This window comes from Tupaia chinensis, unplaced genomic scaffold (assembly GCF_000334495.1).
Source record: "Tupaia chinensis unplaced genomic scaffold, TupChi_1.0 Scaffold000294_3, whole genome shotgun sequence".
NCBI lineage: Eukaryota > Metazoa > Chordata > Mammalia > Scandentia > Tupaiidae > Tupaia > Tupaia belangeri.
In genome coordinates, this window is record NW_006159781.1 from 103,145 (window position 1) to 124,885 (window position 21,741).

General features: G+C 52.1%; 1 protein-coding gene across 6 annotated transcripts in view; it reads left to right on the forward strand.

The window, feature by feature from the left end:
• PACSIN2 (protein kinase C and casein kinase substrate in neurons 2) overlaps window positions 1-21,741 on the forward strand; it is an 83,313-nt gene that overhangs the window by 24,956 nt on the left and 36,616 nt on the right. The gene's annotated exons all lie outside the window — the stretch shown is intronic.

A 21,741-nucleotide genomic window follows, 5' to 3' on the forward strand; every position in this document is an offset into this window, starting at 1 on the left:
CATTTGGCCCCCAGGGGTGAGGCGTATTCAGCATTGTTGGGGGTGATGGGAGGGCTTTCTTTTCTCCAGGCTAATTTTAAGAATAAAATAAACCAGCCTATCCTGTCTGGTGTCCTCAGAACTGTCTTGATTTTTATCCTGAGGCTTTAGGAATTCACTACACAGAATTATTCATATTTTCTGCTTCTTCATGAGCCCAGGAACCGTTTAGGAACTGTGTCCCTGTTGTAGACAGAGTGACGGGGATGGCCGAGGGGCCTCGTGGCTAAGGGAGCTAGACCCACTGGCCAACTGTGCTTCAAACCCCAGCCTGAGAGCTCGAGAGGCACACCAGGCGTGTGTGCTTACATGGCCAAATCCTGACAGAGGAGAGAGCGAGGACAGGACTTGAGTGTGACCACTCCTCTCTGGGGAGTTCTCTCTCTCTCTCTCCCTCTCTCTTACAGCTGTACATGCCCTGTGGCAATTAAAAAAAAGTGTTGGAACCAGCAGTTGGCGTAATGGCTATGTCGCTGGACTCCCATGTAGTCAGCCATAGTTCAAGTCCCAGAGCTGGTGGCTTAAACTCACGCTGGGCGCCTGTGCGTGCGTGCCCAAGATTCCTAGAGGAGAATGGAGGAGAAGGGATTGTGGTGTGGCCATCCCCTCGGGGGGGGGATTTCTCGCTTTCTGTCTCTCTGTCTCTCTCTTTCTGACAAGCGCACACGCCCTATAGCGAAAACCTCTCCAAAAAAAAAAGTGTGAGTGATTTACACGCCCTTAGCCAGACTCACCTCAAGTGACAACTCAGTTTGTTTCAGAAGCAGTGGGTAAGTGGCATATTGTTCTCCGGGGCGGTGGTGAGCCTGGCACTTAGCGAGATGATGTGTTTTACTCTGTGTAGGGGTGTGGGACGGGGCTGGGAGCAGCCGCGTGGGGCAGAATCTGCTGGGCAGGAACAGCCGGGCCTCTGCCCTCCGCGTCTCCTCTCAGTGGACACGGAAGCCTCCGGAAGGGTGGCAGTCAGCACTCACTGCTGGAGCGGGGCGGGAAGGAGGAGCCCCCGGGGTTCCGTGTCTGCAGATCCCGTCTCCGAGTAGCATGGGGCCTGGGGCGCTGGACTTCCCGCTTCTCTCAGCGGCGTGGCTCGGTGGAAAGGGCCCAGTCCCAGTGTCCCCTAGGGCCTCACCCAGGCTGGGGCCTTGGACAGGTCTGAGTCAGAGAGGGCTGAGTTCTGGTGGAGACGCAGGACTTGGGACAGGCAAGGGACGTGTGGGCCGTGCGACTGACTGAGGACAGGGACAGTGCAGTTCGGCACACGTAGTCACTGATTCATTAATGCTTTCAGTGACTGAGCCAGGAAATCTCCCCAAGGGGTCAGGGTGGGGAGAAAGGGAAAGAACAAGGCCACTTGTCTCACCCTCTGTCCCTGTAAACCCACACACCACCGTTTTTGCTGCCGTGCAGGTCTGGGCCACCGTGTCTCTGGAAGCGCTGCCACAGCCGCCCTCGGCTACTCCCTGCCTGCATGCTCTTCCCTCTGCTAGGCTGCTGTGCTCTGAGGCCCGCCGACTCCCTCCTTCTCCTCCTGCCCCGTTAGCTCAGCGAGGCCCTCCCTAGTCTTTTTTTTTTTTTTTTTTTCTTTTTTTAAGGTTTTTGCCATAGGGCATGTGTGCTCGCCAGAGCAAAAAGGAGACAGTGAGAAGGAAAGTAAGAAATCATCCTCCTCGCCCCCGGGGGTGACTACCCCACAGTCCCTTCTCCTCCATTCTCCTCTTGGGATTCTGGACACACATGCACACATGCCTGGCGTGATTTTCAAGCTGCTAGGTCCAGGACTTGAACCTCTGTTGGCCATGTGGGAGTCCAGCGCCTTACCCACTCTGTCACGTGCCGGCCCCTCTAGTCCCTGTGTTAAGTGCAGCCATCTCAGCCTCCTCCCCAGTCCTTCCTCACTGGCCATCTCCTTACTCCCACTGTGTGAGTCCTCGTACCCTCTGCGGCCCCCTGCTCTGGAGTGCAGACCCAGGGGCAGGGTTGCCGTCCCTCCTACACCGAGCGGTGCCCCTGGCACCGGAAGATGACGTGGCTTCATAGGCACCTTGTCCACAGAGCTAGGAAAATGAAAGTGAGCAGTGGGGTGGGTGCATCCCCAGTGGGTATGTGCTCGTTCAATGAAATAATCCAGCCTTTTGTTTCTCCTTTGATTTATTGGAACATCTTCTTTCTTTATTATTTGATACAGAAATGCATAGTACTAGTACATATTTTTATTTGAAACTTTAAAACGTGGCTTAGCCTTGGTGGCACACAGGTAGTGCCACTGTGGGAGGCTAGATGCCACCCGGGAGGCCTGGGCCGCTCAACGTCTGGGCGCAGCTGTGCAGTTTGAGACCTGGCTAACTGGGAGGCCGGGTGGAGGACTGTGACGCCTTGAGACTGACCTCGGTTGCTCTCCCTTTCTCCTGTCACCCTCTTCTCCCTCATAAAGGAAAGCAGCCACAGTACGTCAGACCAACACAGCCCGCACCCGTGCTCCCAGTCTGCGCTTAGCGTGCCGGAGTCTAAGCAGAGCTTAACGATCTCCTGCCTTACGAGCGGGGCTGAGGGCTGAGGCCTCCCGTGCGTGTGACACCGTTCTGCTCCATCTCAGATTCGGGCCAGAGCTGTGTGGAGGGAACCAGCACGTCTTGGTAGCCAGATAAGAGGCAGCTGCTTTCCGCATCGTCTAAGCTCAGCCTCGTGGAGGGGGCTGCAGGGCACGTGGCAGCGTCCCATTGGCTGAGTGGGACTTGGAAGCTGGAAGCCACAGGATGTGCTCAGTCACGTGGCTGTAAGACTCGGTGGCTGGGTTGTCCTCGTAGCCAGTGCTCTGGGGCGTGGGGTGTGGGGCCTGGCGGCCAGCTCTCCTCTGCCATGGGGGTGTGGTCTGGAGCAGCCCCAGCTCACATGTAACTCAGTGCCTGTCGGCCGCCTGCATTTCCACCGGGCATGTGTTCCGGCTGCTGCCCGTGAGCGTGTTCCCAGGCTGCCCCCGGCTCGGTGGGAAACACTTCCCTTCCTCAAAGCCCACGCGTGTTTGGGGTGATTCTCCTGGGTTTGGTAACTACCCAGACTGTGAGATCTCAGTGAACCTGGGACTTGGCAAATAATTTGTGAATAATTATAGAAGAGGAAAATCAGCCCTCACAGTGTCAAAATTTGTTTGTAAAATGGGAAGGAGAGGGTTTGTATTTTCTTCCCCAAATTCACCCACTTATTTCCTCCATGAACAACAGAAAGAGAGAGCACTTCCAGCCAGGTCGTGCCACCATGATGCACCCCAGCCTGCAGCCAGCCCGGACCTGGCACGCGAGAGCCCAGAGTACTCAGGGCCTTCCATGTGGACCACCTTGCGGAGCGTCAGGTCTCACACAGCACCGTCTGACCCCAGAGGTGTATGTTTTTGACAGTCTTGCCACTTTGTGACCCTCCCACCCAGCCCAGCTAGCTGGGGTCACAGGCCCACTGCACTTGGCCTGTTTCTGTTTGGTCCAGGATCCAACTCCAGCTTCCCACGCGGCTCTAGCCTCATGCAAGGGCACCTGGTCCTGTGCCACTGCCGAGCCCACCCTCAAGTAGTTTCTTCACTGAAGCTTCACCAGCTGGCAGAACAGCCCAGCCACAACTTGTCTTTCAGGAGCTCTGACTCCAGGCACACCATGACTGTGTGGTGTGTCCACAGTGGGTCTCGGGGCATATGCAGGTGGCAGCTTGTGTAGGGGAAGGCTGGAGGAGACAGGGCAAGGCAGGGTCGGGAGTGAGGAGGGGGCAGAGGCAGGACCCAAACTAAGAAGGATATGACACGGCACTCCCGGACCCTGCGGTTTTCTGGAAGCCCCTTTCCTGGCATCAGGGAAGCCAGGTGACTGGACTGTGGTCTCCCCCAAGAGCTGACAGCCTGGCTGGGGAAATGGGAATATGGTCAAATAATGGCCCTGCGGAAGAACTCCAAGGGGACTGTGGTGGACAGAGGGTCACTGGGGGAGGTGACATTGGAAGTGGGCCCTGCAGGAAGGGGAGGCTCACGCAGCAGAGTACTGGGACCAGGCGGGGGGCTGAGGCTGTGGGCAGGTAGGGCAGGCCAGCATGGGGAGGCCCAGAGGGTCTTCGTGTGCAGCTGCCACTTTGAAATGTAGTTAGAAGTAGTTCTAGGCCATGCCATGGGGACCAGGGCCACGCTAAGAAAGGGAAAAGGTAACCCACACGTCGTGTGTGGCCAGTGGGCCTGTGCGCTCTTCCCACACTCTCTGGCTCCTGAGCACGCAGCGCAGCGTGTCCTGGGCCTAGGAGGGGCCTTTTGAATTTAGTGTGGATTTTATTAGAGCTGCAGCGCCCTCTGCGTGAATGTGCATTTCCATACTCTCATCCTAAGACACATAAGGCCCGTTCGTATCAACTGGTGGTAACGTTAGAGAGCTCTCAAAGCTGCTTTTCACTCCCTTTGTCCCGCGTTCCTCCAATGGGGAAAAAGCCTGGAAGACAAGTGTGTTAAAGAACTGGCTGTTCTTGTCAGTGTTTGAGAACAGTGTGAGTCATTGTAGCCCTTTGCTGGTATTTTAGTATCCGGTTTATTTTTAAGCAGTTCTGTGCAACTGGACTTTCTTCCGTGGTTTCCGTTGCCATGGTTCCATAATATTTCCTCAAATCTGCTTGTTCATACTTTCACACACTTCAGCAGCAAATTTACAAGTTCTTCAAATCAGAATATCGTAGCCACAATATCCAAGAACGTTTCTCCAGCTGCAATAGCATTTTTCTCCAAGCGGGAAAAGTCGGTTGATTCTGCCGTTTGCAGACATTGGGAAGGGAGAGGGTTGGTTCTGCAAAGGACCGTGCAGGGTATGCTCCGAGGGCTTGCATTTGTGCTGAGTGGGTGGGCCGCGTCCTCTCGGACCCACTTCCTGTCAGTCTCGTGGTCAGGGGTACAGGTACTTCTTGTGGCCAACTCCAGTCTCGCTGGGAAGTGTGGGCATTGAACGTTCTACCCAGGCATCTACTAGACCTCCAAGCACGAGGGGAGCTTCTTCTCTTGCTCGTATTTAGCTGCACAAGTCTGTCTCTGGGCTTGTGGAGGCTTCCTCTTTGCACAGCTCTCATTTTGAGGCTTTACGATCCAGGGGACACCATGTTGGTCCTGGGAGTCACCGCAGTTAGCCTTGCCCTGTCTTCCAGGTGTTTGGGATCAAGGAGATACGTTTCTGCATTTTGTTGCTTTGAGAAATACATATGTCTTTCTTTCTCTCTCTCTCTCTCTCTCTCGTTGTCGATTGCCAGAGGATGTGTGCAATTGCCAGAGAGGGACAGAGAGAGGGAAGAGAAAGCCACCATCTACAATGGGGTGGGGCCACGCCGTAGTCCCTTCTCCTCTAAGGAATGTGTGCTCCTTAAATATTCGTCTGGGTTTACAGAAAGTCTCAGACGTACATAGAACCCTAGAGGTTGTTTCCGACCTCTTAGTCTTTGACCTGTTCTACTTTTTTTTTTTCCCCAATAATTATTTCCTTTATTTTATTTATCATTATTGTGGTTTTTCATTTGACACAGAGAGAGAGAAAGCAAGCCCTCAGGTCCGGTACTCGAACCGTGGTCAGCCATGTGGGAGTCCAGCTCATTTGACCAGAGTAAGACACACACAGAGAGAGAAAGCAAGCCCTCAGGTCCGGTACTCGAACCGTGGTCAGCCATGTGGGAGTCCAGCGCCTTTGACCACAGTGCTACTTGCCAGCCCCTCTACTTTTGTTGTAGTATCAGACTAGGTTCTGAGCATGCCTTGGGGGTTTTATGGGAATTTGCCGTTGCCAGTTGGTGTTCTACAAGTGCTAACCCAGCGACAGGGCAGTCCCTGAGGCTGGGGGACTTGGAGTGCAGTGTAACCGAACCGGACCGGCGGGGATCCTTTTTTTTTTTTTGGAGAGGTTTTTTGCTATAGGGCCCGTGCGCTCGCCAGACAGACAGAGAGACAGAAAGCCCCAGGGGGGATGGCTATGCCGCAATCCCTTCTCCTCCAGTCTCCTCTTGGGATCTGGGACATGCACGCACATGCGCCCGGCATGAGTTTTAAGCCACCGGGTTCGGGATGCGAACCGCGGTCGACTACGTGGGAGGCCAGCGACATAGCCATTACGCTAACTGCTGGTCCCAAGGGGATCCGTTTTTGAAGAACAGAGGCCCAATGCGAGTGTGGACTTCTAGCTGCAGGTGGTCCTGGGGTGCTCCAGAGGACACCCCAAAGGCTCCAGGAGGAAAGTACTCACTCAGTGGCTGGACAAGCTGGCTATTGAAGAATCGGCTTTTCATTTTTAAAAAAATGGTAATTGGTGGGACCAGCAAGTAGCATAGTGGTCAAGATGCTAGACTCTCACATGGCCTGCCATGTTCAAGTCCCGGACCCAGTGGCTTGGAAGTCACACCAGGCGCATGTGCATGCAGGCCCAAAATCCCAAGAAGAGACTGGAGAAGGGATTGTGGCGTGGCTATCCCCTCTCAGGGGTGATTTCTCATTGTCTTTCTCTGCCAAGCAAAAACCTGAAAAAAAAAAAAAAGAAAGAAAGAAAAAAGAAAATTGGCTTTTCAAGAGCCATTGAAAAATTAAGTCTTGCTGTCAAGAGCCATTTGTGGTTGCTAATCTAAGTCACTGGGTTCCTTTTCCTTCCTGAGTAATTCAGCGATATCAGCGTATGACTGAAGTTGCTAAAGGTAGCACCTTGTTAGAAAGATCTTACTTGATTTTCCTGTATAAGCCAATGCTTGCATGTCTGCCTTCTCTTCTTTTTTTCTTTCTTTTAATTGACAGTGGTGCCCGTGCTGACTAGAGAGATGGACAGACACACGGAGGAAGAAGGCACCCCCTACCCCCTGCAGTGGGATGTGGTCACACCACAGTCCCTTCACCTCCATTTCTCCATCCTGTTGGGATTTGGGACACACGCCACGCGCCTGGCGTGTTCTCTAAGTCTCTGGGGCTGGAACTCAGACTGTGGCCTGCCTTTGGGGTCTGGTTGCCTTAACCACTAGCTGTGGGCCGAACCATCGGTGCTTTGCTTTCCTTGCCACCGTCTCATGTGCCAAGATCCCAGCACATGCCCTTGACAGTTTCAACAAAAGTCAGGGGGCCCTGTTGTGAGAGGTGGCCTCCTGGAAGTTCCCTTCTGGAGTGGAAGCAGACCATCCCACGGGTAGTGCTGTGTGCTTTAAAGAAATACGAGAGCTGGTGTAGAAAGCAGCAGGCCGGAGGTGATGGTGGGGAGAGGTGTGGCTGGATGAGAGGGTGGCTTGGCTGAGGAGTGGGCCCAGTGTGCCTGGGAGCTGCCATGCATACCGTGGGGACGGGGACTCTGGGCAGGAGGGCTCTGAGGCAGGGATGGAGACAGCAGGGGTAGTGGCTCTGAGGCAGGGACCGGGACAGAAGAGGCAGTGGCTCTGAGGCAGGGACTGGGACAGAAGACGCAGTGATTCTGAGGCACACATGGACATAATCTGTTCCAGGAACAGCGGGAAGATCTTGGGCTGGGGCAGAGCCGGGCTGGCTGGTGAGGGAGAGCGAGGGAATTCGAGAGGGGGTGGGGGTGGGACTGCTCATGATGGGATTTGTGACAGAGGGGACAGAAGGGACGAGCACAGTAGGTTAGAGCAGGGAAGTGACACCTTTTGAGTATTTACAAGCATCAGTGTCCCGAGGAGACCAGGCATCGGAAGTGAGACTGATTTTCTGTTCTACCGAACATTAAGGTTCCGTGGGAAAACAAACTTTTGTTTGCATTTTGCTCTGAGAGTTTCGAGGTATTAATACCACTGGTATCCCTTGCAGTTGGGTCCTGCGAAGTTTTCTGGGCTCTTTTGGAAGAGAGGTATTATGTAAATAAATGCACCTGGTCGCTAGCCATAATTGGTAGTAACGTGACCTCTGCGTGGCCCTGCTCATTTAAAATGCAACTATTAGTAGTATGTAAGAGCGTTCTCAGTGAAGCCAGTGCCGGAAGATCTCAGATTAGGAGAAGTCACCAGGTTTAAACCACATGGGGATTTCTGTGTAGAAACGCGCCAGTTCCTTCTTCCTCCCACACGGTTCCTCTTTCAGGGTAGGCACGTCGCTGTGCCGTGGAGCCCTCTGAATCCTGGCGGCCCCCACTTCGCTGCCCTCCGCCCTTGCTCGGGCGTCTTCTGTCTGGGCCCCGTTCCTACCTCTACACCTGCCCAGCCGCCCCTGCTCCTCGGGCTCCCACCTGGTGTGCTCCGCACCGCGGGAGAGCTCCTTCCACCTCGGCTAAGGCCTCTCCTCCCCGCAGCAGTCCCAGGGCGTCTGGACAGCACTGGTTCTCCTTTCCAGATGAGGAAGCTGAGGCTTGGAGAGGGATCCACTCACTCCGTCACTGTCATTGCTTCTCGTGTGGTGGCGCTGTGGCCAACTCCAGAGTGCCACTGCAGACAAGGCTACCAGGACCACGAGTCTTCCTCTCTGCCCCTCGGAGCCATGAGAACAGGGGTCTCCCAGAGCAGGCCCCAGCAGGTGCCCAGTGACCGCAGAGCGTGGGTGAGCGAGCGACCGCGTGCCGTCGACGGCCTCTGCCGTCGGAGCCCCAGCCGTACGCTCACTCACTGCCTCTGCCTTGGCGTCTACCTGTGCCTGGGTCTCCCCAAGGAGGCTGCGGCCTGGCGGCTCTGGAGTGCTGACCCACAGCTTCTCCACTTCCCAGCTGCGACCCGGGCAAGCCAGTTAACCCTCCGTGCCCTTCTCTCTAAGTGAGGACGGTAGTCGCAGCTGCCTCCAGGGCTGTTCGGGGATGGGGGGGGTCCTTAGCTGGCACCTAGTGCATCCTCATCAGTACCGACTGTCACCGTTTCTGTTGTGGGTCAGGACAGGACTGCATCCGACACACCCTACCACACACGTGGGTCAGTGTCTGGCCACACTCAGTGCTTCGGACATGTTGGGCGGGGCAGAGGGAGGACGGTGTCCCGGAGCTGGGTGGTGGTAGGTTACAGGACCACAGGTGGCTGTCAGGGAGAGCCCCACCCCCACCGTGGCATCCAGTGGTCACCGAGCAGGCAGGACGATGACCCTGAGAGGCTGTTGGAGTCGGACTACTTGGAACTACGGTCAGCTTTTGGCACTTCTTTGGTGACCTCTTCTCCTGGCTGTCCGGGGTTGACAGGCGTCCTTATTTTGCCTTGCTTAGCTTTCCCCTTCTCCACCTCGTCCGTGCGCGTTTTCACCCAGGGAGTTACTACATTCGCTCTGCTGTCCTCGACCTGATGGGTCTCGCTGCTCCTGCTGCAGCCCTGTGATGCTTCCCAGGCTAGTAATTTCACGTGCTTAGTACTTTCACGCTTTCAGCCAAGAAAGCTCATGTAAATCCATTTCACTTACAAAGAGTGTAGCATACCAGGAGCTTGAATATTAGCTCAAAGTAAAATCTTCAAGCTAATCTAACATCTGTCTCTAAGATTAGCAACATCAGTGAGAAATAAAACACGATTGCTTCAGGGATAAATTTACTTTTGAACTTGAACTTTCAGAAACTTTCATTTTGTAATTCTTGAAATTTCCCATTAACCCAGACCAAACTGAGAGATTAGATAACCAAAACCATGGGGATGGTTTGGTTTTTTTAATCAGCATTTTTTTGTTCTTTCAAAGTGTCCTATTTTCATACTTTGAAATGCATTTTAGAAAGTTCACACTGCTATACGAGAGAACCCAATCTATGAAAAGAAACCCAAGAAAGAAGTTAGAAAGAAGAGGTGGAATTGTTCCAAGGTGTCCCTTGCCCAGAAGAAAGATCGGGTAGCCCAGAAGGCAAGCTTCCTCAGGGCTGCTGAGAGCTAAACCAAACACTTTTCCATGACTTTATTCAAGATAAAAGATGATAAATTACAACAAAGCAGCAACCAAAAAAAAAAAAAAAAAAGGGAAGGCTTCAGTTAATTTAAAAGAGAAGCTATCCTTTTCAAAATCTATGTATTCAGGCTGGCCCCATGGCTTAGTGGTTAGCGAAGCCGGATCCCACATGACCAACCATGATTCAAATCCTGACCCTGGCTGCTTGAAAAACACAGTGGGGGTATGTACATTCATGCCCCAAATCCTGACAGGGTGGAGAAATGGAGGAAAAGGGATTGCAATGTGACCACACCCCACTGGGGGTGTTTTCTTTCTCTCCCTCTCTCTGATGGGCACATGCACTCCCTGGCAATTAAATTTGTTTTAGTGTATTCAGTAATGTTCCCCTGCACTTAGTGCGCTGTGGATGTGCGCATCCGATCTTGGCTTTGAAGTCAAGCTGGAGGCTTCCCAGGGAGGAGGTATGATGTTGGAGGTAGGAGACCCTGCCAGGGCAAGGCTGGGCTCCCTTCAGAGCCCAGGGTGGGGAGACTGGGCCATGAGGCCCCAGGAGGTGCAGGCTCCTCCTTCATGGCTTGAGTTGGAAGTAGGCCATTGTTCTAGAGAGGACCTCCTGTGATGACAAGGTGTCCTTGCAATGTGACATCTCAAGGGTGGACAAACTGGGGCCAGCCCTTGGTGTGGTGATTAAGACGACTGGATCTCACATGGCTGGCCATGAGGTTTGAGCCCCAGATCTGATGGCTTGGAAAAGACACCAAGGCACGTGTGCGTATGTGTCCAAACTCCTGAAAGGAGAATGGAGAAGGGATCGTAGTGTGGCCATCCACCAAGGGCCATCTCACCTTTCACACTTTCCCTCTCTCTGTCTCTCTCTGGCGAGTGCACGTGCCTTAGAGCAAATAATAAATAAAATTTTAAGTAAGGACAAACTAACCTTGAGAGAAAACCAAGTGGAATCATTTGTGGAACTTTGGAAGCAGGGTTAAGCCGTTGTGGGTACACTGCTCCACTATAAAACACTTCACAACCCACTGACCCCCCCCAGTGCCATTGCTGGTCCTGACCTCCCAGAAGCCTCTGGCAGGGGCCTTCGGTGAGAAGCCCTGCCCTGCAGCTGGCTCAGAGTGGGCTGTGGTTGCCACACATGTTCGTCCATGACATGCATTTACGTGGCCATCTACTTCCCCCAAGGGACACCTGTGGCATCAGGGGACTCCTGTGTCACCACGTCATGAGTCACTCCTGTGGCACCACGTCATGAGTCACGCCTGTGGTGTGGGCGTGCTCGGGAAGCACAGGCTTCACGCTGACCTTGGCTGGTTCACAGTGAGCCCCTGAGATTGAAGTAAGCCTGGACATTGAGGTCCTGCTGAGAACCCCCTGGCAGGCTGTAAGGCTCAGATCTGAAGTGGGAAAGCATCCTGCAGCCCTGAAAGTCACTGTGAATGCGCCTATAATTGCTTGGTTTTAACCCACACAAATTCTCCCACAATCGCTTGCCAGTAGGAGGCTCTTTTAAAACATTTTAATTTAAGAGTTTATTTAATCCACCCTTTCTTTTCAAGTAAAGGTAGTAGAATACTGAGAAGAGAAAGAACTTGCTCAAGATCCTGCAACTGTTTGACAGTTAAAACAGTTGGGGTGAGTCTGCCAAATTGCAACCCTGAGAGCCCCTGGTTAGAGTGAAAAATGACTTCTAAATTATCAAATGAAATTTTGTTCAGTGTGGCTTTATTGGCCTTGCTTCTCAGGCTGTGTGTGGGGCCATGTACACTTTTCTTCAGAAACTGGCATTCTGAGCAGGGTGTTTGTACCCAGCGGTTCCGTCACCAGCCTGACTGACTCGAGCACCACACCACACTTGGCTCTTGGTGTGCCCTTCATAGTGACCTTGACACAGTCCCACTAAGCTTAAGGCCGTTGACATCCCGAGATACTCTGACAGGTTACATAGTGAAAGAGTCTAATGTTGGGACCAGCAGATGGCATGGAGGTTATGTCACTGGGCTCCCATGTAGTCGACTGCAGTTCGAGACCTGGACCTGGCAGCTTGAAACTCACACCGGTCATGTGTGAATGCACGCCCAAGATCCCGAGAGGAGAATGGAGGAGGAGAAATTGCAGAGTAGCCTCCCCCCGAGGGGCGATTTCTCTCTTTCTTTCTCTCTGTCTCTCTGATGAGCCCACATGTCCTATGGCAAAAATCTCTCAAAATTTTTATATTTAAAATTGTATAGATGATGTGTATTTACTTAAAAGTTTTTAAAAACAAAAATTAAACCCCCTTTATTTCTGCACTTTACCAAGTGTGAAATTAGAAGTTCATCCATCTCTGCTATAATTAGCGTTGCTTTCAAGTAAGCTGTTCTTTTCTTTTTCCCTTTCTACATTTCTATTTGCTGTAATAGCACAGGTGACATGGGGGAGGCTTCAAAAAGTTACTGAGAAATGAAATTAAAGTACATGTTTATTTTGGTGTGAAAAAATTTGAAATATACATTTTCCGTGAACTTTTGGAAGACCCCACGTGTTTCACTTTCTAAAATATTCTCCATTTTGTCCCTGAAGCAGAGTGAGTTATTATACCTTAAGGATCCCCCAAGGCAGCAGCACTGTTCTCCTGGGTGGGTCCTGGGTCATTTCCCACCTTGCCCCTCTGGGCGTGTGAGCTGCCTCTCTGTGCACACTGAGCGTGTCAGATGGCAGTCTTGCTCTTTAAACTGTAGTTGAGCGGTTGAGCGTCATTGTTTTATCGCCAGCTGTCTCTAGAATGCCACCAGGGAGAAGCGGGACTGAGTGGGAAGCTACATGTGCCATGGCATGCCTTGGCCCTGACCCGAAACCCCTGGCGCTGCTGGACTGAGGATTTGGGACAGAAAGGTATGGGACCACGACATGACATTATATTATATTGCCATTGGAAGTGACAGGAAGACAGCATGGACAACCAGGGGAAGGCTCTGGTTGCCGCTGAGAAAAAGCAGCCCCCGCATGGCTCGTTGGCCGTTGTGTCTGGTGAAGTCAGGCCTCTGGGCAGAGTCGGGCCAGAAGTGACAGGGGAGGAAAGGACTGAGTGATGGCAGAGCCCAGCCATGAGCATCCTCCCTGGTTGGGCAGCTCCGTGCTAGCAGAGAGCTGGGACTGGGGAGAGCCGTTGGGGGCCGTGGCCATGGTGCCTCTGTGGGACTGGCGTGCTCGTTGCTAGTGACATGCTGACCGTGTAGGACGGTGGCCACAGCTTCGCCAGGTGGTCCGTTCACTTTGTTTTCCTTAACCTTCTCCAGGGTGATTTTGTTCCCTATGGGAAGGAAAAAGAGGGTCCCTTCCTCTCACTGGTCTTTCCTTAGTTGTGACAGGCTGCTCTGAGCCACGTGGTGTTTCCAAGTCTCCCTCCGCAGGCCCCAGTTTCTGCAGCAACCCCAGCCTTGTTGCCTGGAGGTGCTGTTTGGAAGCACCTGAGAGTGGGTTTGGCCCTCTGCCAACGGGTGGGTGCTTCCGTAGGGGCCTAGGACTTGAGCCATGGCCTCAGTGTGCTCCCCTGGGAGCAGCCTTTGCAGCCCGGTCTGCAGTGTGCAGCTGCTTCCCGCTGTGAGCTGAACCCACGACACAGTGTTCCAGGGCGATGGAAGCCGCTTATCTGCTGATCTCTGTCTCTTCCTTTGAGGAATGTTCGCTTTTCCAGATGAAATCACTGGAGACAAAATAGGTTGTGCCAGGTATTTAAGCTATCATAAAACCGTGTCTCTAGCCCAGCCACATCGTGCACGTTGGCGGACACCACTTCTTGGGAGATTGAGGCCACATGGGAGGCCCAGGTTCAATTCCTGGTCATCCTTAAAAAGCCAGGTGCAGGCCAGCAGGTGGCATGGTGGTTAAGGCACTCCCACAGGGCCATCCATGGTTTGAATCCTGGTTCTGGCACCTCGTAAATCACTCCAGGCACATGCACATGTGTGCCCAAGATCCCAAGAGTAGAATGGAGAAGAAGGGATTATAGTGTGACCATCCCCCCCGCCCCACCGTGATTTCTCACTTTCCCTCTCATTGGCTCTCTCTGGCGAGCACATATGCCCATGACAAAATATATAAAAATCAAAAAGCCAGGTGCAGTGGGTGCACCCACAGTTCCCAGCTACTGAAGAGGCCGAGGCACGGAGATTGTGACGTAGCGACACCCTAAGACAACAACCAAAACAAAAAGGGCGTTCCCACTTTGCAAATGGTGCAGAGCGCAGCGAGCATGCTCCGTGACCCGTCCGCTTACCAGGCACTGACTGGGCATACCGAGCAGCCTGAGCCCAGGCTGCATCAGGAGGACCCAGAGCCTGGGGCCCCAGCTGGGCCGTCAGGTGGCACAAGGGCTATGGCTTCCAGCCACATAGGAAGCCGGGTGGGGGCTGCTGCGCCACAAGTCCCGCTGTGGTTGCTAAGCCGTCTGTGGCTTAGTTTCGAGTGTGCGGTGGTGTTTATCAGAGCTCTGACCACCGCAGTTAAAGCATCTTTACATAAATGCTACACTTATTTTCCATCGTGGATTTTCAGTCTATATAAATCAAAATGACCCAGGCTCTTCAGTTCGACGTTTCTTACCTGAATCCATCTGGCAGGGTTTTATGGCGTGGCCCACTAAGTGTCCACACTGACTAAAACAGGCTAGAATCCCTGCTTTCTGAGTTTACATTCCAGCTGGGGAGACAGTAACCAAAACAGTGAAGTGTAAAGCTTGCAGAAGGCTGTTAGTGCTTGGGAGCGAAAGCAGGGAGGGGGTCCGCAAGCGCTGGGAGAGCTCCAGGGTGGGTGGCTGACACAGGCCTGTGGGACAGGAGGAAACCGTTGGGGTGGCGGGTTGCTACAGTAGCTGTGGCCAGCAGTGCCAGGAGGCTGTAGCCAGCAGGACAGCAGCAAGTGAGGGGGCAGGGGACCAGGCAGGCAGGGCCCCTGTTAGGTCCTGCCTTTACTCTGTGTGAAGCCAGAGGGTCTGGCTTGCATTTCCAGAGGGTCACTGTTTGGAAGGACTGACCGATGTAGGACTAGAACCTCTTTCTTTTGGGGCAGGTGCAGGTGATCCTGCAGGGGAGGCCAGGAGGTGCCGGTGCAGAGAAGCTGTGTCTGGTCACCTTGTGGGTTGTGGAGGCGAAGCCACCCCAGGAAGTGCACTGACCTCTTCTGAAGCCTTCCGGTGGCCCCAGAGCTCTCCTAGTGTAGGGTGTGTGTGTGTGTGTGTGTGTGTGTGTGTGTGTGTGTGTGTGTGTGTGCCTGTCTGTCTGTCCTGGGAGCCTCTCTTCCTTCCAGCCACAGGGCTGTTTGTGAAACAAATGAACTAGTTTTGCATTCTGAAAGCATTCCAGGGGCCAGCAGGCCTGTGGAGGTTGGAGAAGCCGAGTCCCTCAGGCCACCTGAGTAGTTTGAGCTCTAGACCTGGAGGTTTGAAATCATGCACTGGGCCCAAAATCTTGGGAGAATGGAGGAGAGGGGATTGTGGGGGACCTTCTCCCTTGAGGGGGATTTCTTACTTTCCCTGTCTTTGTCTCCTGCGAGTGCATGCACCCTATAGCAAAAATCTTTTTTTCAAAAAAAGAGAAAGAATGACCCTCCCTTTGCGGCCTGTCTGTGGTTTAGAATTGTAGTCATTTCCCAATTACTGCAGACTGCCCAGGATGAGGAGGAAACAGCCATAAGGCAGGTCTCAGGCGTCTCACTGGAGGCCCCAGAGCAGCCAGAACCCAGCCTGGGCACTGGGCTTGCTGGTGGCAGAATGTGGCGCTTCCCCAGGGACATTCTTGCTCAGCCTGGGGCCTCAAGAACGACCTCGCCTGTGTTCCCTGTTGGACACAAGGAAGGGCAAGGAGGGGACGAGGGCCGCTTATGTAATGTGTCTTTGTTTACCTGATACCTGTTATCGCGCCCCATGGGAGGAAGGAGGTCATTCGAGCTTCCAGCTGGACCTAGGGCCCCTCGGCCACCCCTGCTAATCTCTGAGGTTCTGTGCCCGGCCTGCGGGTGGCCCTGACTCGGGTGTTGGCCCGGCAGCGGCAAGGCCACTGGAGTGTTCTAGAACCATCTGTCCTCTCCCAGCAGAGCCCTCTCAGGACAGAAGGTGTTCTGCGGGCCCCCGGAGGGCCTGCTGCATGCTGGCCTGGAGGGCCATGAGTGCGTTTTTCCAGAGAGCGGGCCGGGAAAGGAGCAATGACTTGGACATCTTTACCTGGGACCTTCCTGCTCTCGGGTCGCAGGTTCGCGGCTCGCGCACCTTTGCTGGGGTGGCAGTTTGAGGCAGGAGCATGCTGTCCTCGCCCTGGAGTAACGAGTGGTTAGCTCTCTGAGGGGAGCTGTCCTGAGGGCTGCCCACTGACCGTGGTGACTGGCAGCTCCGGAACAGCCACAGCCACTCTGCACTCTTCCCCAGGGGGTGGCGGGGGTGGGAGACAGGTGAGGGAAAGACGAGGGAACCCCCACTCCACTCGGTCACTAACTGCTCCGAGCACCTGCGGCACGCAGCACTGTGGGGCATAGGGCTGGGATAGGCTGCCCTGCCCTCCCAGCTCTTAAACAACACCCTCCCCTTTATTCTGCTAGAGGGCGGGCACGCGTGCCCTCTGCAGAGAGACAGAGAGAGATAGGAGAGCAAGAAAGCGCCCCAGTGGGGCAATCCCAGGTCCTCCATTCCTCCCTCCTATCAGGAGTGTGGATATGAATGCATACGTGCCCAGTGTGTTCCCCAAGCTGCCAGGTCTGGGTCTTGAACCACGTGGCTGGCCATGTGGGATCCAGCCACCATGATCACCAAGCTACAGGCTGGCCCTAAATCAGGTCCTTTCTTGGGTCTCTTTGTCTCCTCGTTCTATGTGATAGGACGTTCCTATGGCTTTTATCATGTAGGCTTCTAACTTCATCTTTAACCCTGTCCATTCTGTTATGTGGACCATTATTTAAATGTTCATTTTAATAAAGTTCCTAAAACTTAAAGAAAAATAATTTTCTGATTCTCCTGTTATTCCTTTGTGATAGCAACCTATGTGCTTCATACGGGTACAATAACCTTTGACTCTTAGAGAATTCTTATTAGAGTGCCTTGGGATTTCTCTTGTTTCCTGAAATATCTGTTCTCCCCAGAGGTCAGTTCAAATAAGAGTTTCTCTGTTGATCTCGGTCTCCTCCTCTTCCATGTTTGTAGTTTTTATTTTGTGAGTATCCATTTATGATCAAAGATCCTTGGTTACCAATTCATGTTTATGAACAAAGAACAGGGCTGGTGATGCAGGAAGCTGAGCTGGGCTCCCTGTTTCCCCTGCGGACTGTCCCTTCAGCGGGACAATGACCGTCGTTCTGCAGGAGGCCAGCGTGGACTGGATGTGGCTCAGGCGTGGTCCCAGGTGTGTGTCTCTGAAGGACACCTGCACTTGCTGGCTCCAAATGCAATTCTTTTTAAAAAATAATTATTTGACTTTATTTATTTTTTATTTGACCAGAGAAGGACAGAGCAAGAGAGAGAGAAACGGAAAGTGAGAAAGCAAGCCATCAGGCTCAGGACTCGAAGTGCGGTTGGCCATGTGGAAGTCCAGCGCCCTTAGCCACCATGCCACCTGCCAGCCCTCCGAATGCAGTTTCGAAGTGACCACTTGATTGCCTCCATGGCTCTGTCCCTGACTATGCATTTACCAACCCAAAGTTTGCTGCTCCTACCCTGGAAGACTGATCTTCAGCCCTGGTGTTGGGGAGTGTCCTGTTTTCTCAGCTCACAGCTGTCTGCTCCAACTGCCTGCCTGTGACAGCTCCGAGCTTTCAGCTCAGTGTGCCCTTGGGAGGAGGGACATGGAAGCATGCATGTGTGCCAGTCTCGAACTGGTTGTTTTAGCGTCATTGGGAGGCAGGGGAGAATTTGTAGGAAAAGCATGAAATCGTGTCTTTTGTCTTCATTTTCCTGTCATGATGGGAAGGAGTCCAGAATAACTCTGCCTACACTACCCCATCCCAAAGGCTCATTTCAAAGTCGGGCGTCTGGAGTTCAGGTCACATGTTCTTATGCAGCTGGCGTGTCATAGTGCCACACGAGGCAGAACTCGGGTCAGCGTGAGCAGGAAGAGTGTCCTGCAAGAACACGCTCCCTTCCGGGCAGTGGCAGCACCTGCTCAGAGTTCAGGGAACTTATTCGGCATGATATCTGAGTATTTCAGCTTCTTAGGGAGAAGTAGCCACCCGCGGGATGCGGACAGCCTGAAATGTATGAAGGAAGTCCCCATCAGTCCCCGTCCTTGGGAAGAGCTGTCAGGGCCAGCTCTCTGTCACTTTGCACTTTCCCAAAGCCCGGGGTGACACGGGCCCTGCCCCGCCTTATAGAGGAAGAGAGTGGCTCTGAGAGGGGCCAGCTGTTGATCCCACAGAGCGGTGGCCCGGCTCATTTCCACCCGGCGTCACGCGTCTTCCCAGGAATGTCACTTTCTAGATGAGAAGCCCCTGATGAAGCGTAAATGTGCCATTTACATTTTGCACGGATGAACAGGTTTCGGACATACCCGGGCCCGTTTGGCCTTAGAGAGCCTCAAAGCCACAGCCCTGGTGGTCCTTCTGGCTGGGGACCCCGGAAGAAGGATGAAGCCAGACCAGGCAAATTGCCCTGCCTGATCTCCTTTGAAGGAACATTGCCCTCAGAGGCCTTCTCAGCCCCTCAGCTTCCATGTTTCTTTAGGCCAGAGGGACTGAAACTAGATTCAGGATGTTTATGTAAGAAAACAATTCTGAGAGCTGTTCCCTGGCAGAGCCCGGGCCTTTGGGGAGGTTTGCAACCAATGTTAGTTAGAAAGCCTGAGACTCAAATCTGTGGTCTACGGAGCATTTCGCAGTCAGGCAGGCTTCACGGGTTCCGGGGACGACTGGCAGCTGGACTGCAAGATCCTGCTGGTGCTGGCAGCCTGGGCTCACGGCTGGCACTTAGGAGCTGTAGGGCCCTGACCAGTGACGGATCATTGACACCTGGTTGCCTTCCTGGGAAACAAGAACAATACGGTTTTTGTGGAGTTTTGAGGCACAAAAGTAATATGTATCGTTTACCTAGACGGCCTGGTGGTGCTAAAAGGTCCCCAGTACATGGGAGCCTGCTCTGATTTGGCTTTTCCTATGCCTGGAAAATTCTTACCCTGGACTTTGGGTGGAGCAAAAGAGCCACACTGGTTGAAGCAGGCTTGTTTTATTTGACACCAACATGGCTGACTTTAGCTAGAACCTTCTTTGGGAGCATACTCCAGTCACCAGGGATTGAGTGCCTGGATGGTGCTGTTAGACTGCTCTTCAGGCTCTTTCCTTGGTGGCTGTGGCCTCTCTCCGGGGTTGTGCATGGCCCTTCTGGGGTGCGGACCACCTGCTTTGATTCTGGCCTGTAAGGCGTGGGGGAAGACCATGAACTATGTTCTGCTGGCCAAGGGCCTATGGCTAATCCTTTTTCCCTTTCATCCTTTCTGAGTTCTTCATGGGAAACACCAGTTACTATTGCTTTTCTAAGTTTTAAGTACATTTAGGGAAAAAAAGATTGCCCAAGCTGATTGGTTCCTTAAAACCCCTTAACATTGAGCACCGCCATTTTTCTTGTATAAATCTATAGTGGATATCCTGAGATTTTATTTTGATTGTCGTCAAGCGTTTATTACTGACTTTGCTTTATTTACAGTGCTAAAAGGACAAAATATTTCTTCTGCTCACATTTCACAAAATTCAGCACTTAGGTCTTTGCTGATTTTCCCATTCTAGTCTAGTCTAGTTGTTTTGAGTTTTTGGTTTATTTATTTTTTTTTAAGAAATAAGGTCTAGCCCTGGGATCTTTCTATTTCCACCACTAGCTTGGCTCTGGAAACACGTATTTGTGGAATGAAGGAGACACCAAGAGCAGTTGGTGATGGCAGGTCATCCCCTGTTCCCGATTTCGAGTTGACACAAGGCTAGCACATACTGTGCCACTTGATGCTCTCTGGGCTCTTCATGTCCCCTCCCCTCCTGAGCATCTCCGAGCCTGGGTGTGGTTGGTGTGACTCACAAGGTCATGTGAGCCCAGGAATAGTGGTTGATCCTTGTACCACATTGAGTCACAGTTGCCAGTCAAGGCATGGCTACAAAGGAGCGAATCTGACCATTCATCATGCACGGTGCTTTCTGTGTGAGCTGAAACCCAGAGCTGCTTGTACTTAGGTGAAGTCACTAATTGTGAATTTCCAGGGACAGGTGAGATTTCCTTGGCCTCTCCTGATCCACCTTGGCCACCCCGACAGATCAGAAGCCCTGTTCTGCACATGGGAGCAGATCCCCTCTGCTAGTAATTCCCTTTCCACTGTCCCTGTGCCCTGCGGAGGAGAGGACTTCTGCTTTCTTGATATTTTGATAATATTTTATTCATAATACCTATAAAGAGCTAAATTATATGTAATCTACTACAATGAGAAGCATTTAAATTTTAGAACCAAGCCGAACTTGGTTTGGAAGTTTGGTATCACCACTTTCCAGCCGTGTGACCTTGAACAAATAACTTGACCTTCAGTCTCTTACCTACCTCATGAGACTATTATGAAAAATAAATGAGACTGGGACCAGCAGTCAGCGTAATGGCTATGTCGCTGGACTCCCACGTAGTCGACCGCGGTTTGAGTCCTGGATCCGGTGGCTTAAACTCATGCCAGGTGCGTGTGCATGTGTGCCCAAGATCCTGAGAGGAGAATGGAGGAGAAGGGATTGTGGTGTGGCCATCCCCCTGGGGGGTCATTTCTCGCTTTCTGTCTCTCTGTCTCTCTCTGTCTTTTTGACGAGTGCAGTTCGAGTACTGGACCTGGCAACTTGCTTTCTCACTTTCCTTCTCTCTCTCTGGTAAATTTAAAAAATAAATAAATAAATAAAATAATGACAATGAATGAAATAAAATTGAAAAATAATTCTTTAAAAAAATGAGACTCAAATTGTGGGATATACTTAAATTGTGATTATAGAGAAATATACTAGAATATACTCAAATTATGATTATAGAGAAATTCATAGCTTTAAACATGTATATTAGAAAAGAACAGACAAAAAATTAAGAAACTATGCTTTCATATTTACATGTTAGAAGAAAAAAACAAATTAAAGCCAAAGAAGGCAGAAGGAAGGAAATAATAAAGGGAGGAATATTCAAGAAAGTAGAAAACAAATATTTAATAGATTAATGAATGAATATAAAAGTTGATTCTCTGAAAAGGAATAAAAATTGGTAAACCTCTGATGAGACCAATCAAGAGAAAAGGCACAATAAAAAAAAGAGAGAAAAGGCACAATGAACCTGTCAGAAAGTTGCTCTTTATATTAGTAGTAAACGATTAAAATGAAAAATGAAGATAGTGTGTACAGTATCCCAAAACTTCAATACCGAGTAACGCGCCGACACGGGACACACACCGGCAGTCAGCATGAGAGGAACAAAGACTGCCTGCGTAGATGGAGCGTTTCTCGTGATGCAGACAGTCCATGTAAAGGTGTCGGTTTTCTCAGAGTGATCTGGGCATTCATTGAAATCCTAATCAAAGGCCCCACAGTGGGGCCAGCAGGTGGCGTGCTGGTTAAGATGCTGGTTTGAGTGCCAGAGCCGCTGGCTTGAAACATGCCGGGCGCATGTGCATGTGTGCCCAAAATCCCAAGAGGAGAATGGAGGAGAAGGGATTGCAATGTGGCCGTCCCCCCGGGGGTGATTTCTTGCTTTCTTTCTCTCTCTCTCTCTCTCTGGCCAGTGTGTGTGCCCTCTAGCAAAAATCTCTCCAGAAAAAGAAAAGTCCAGCAGAGGGCTGGTCAGTTGCGTGGTGGTTAAGGCGAGGGATCCCGCATGGGCGACCGCACAGTGCAAACCTGGAACCTTCCCCTGCGGTTCA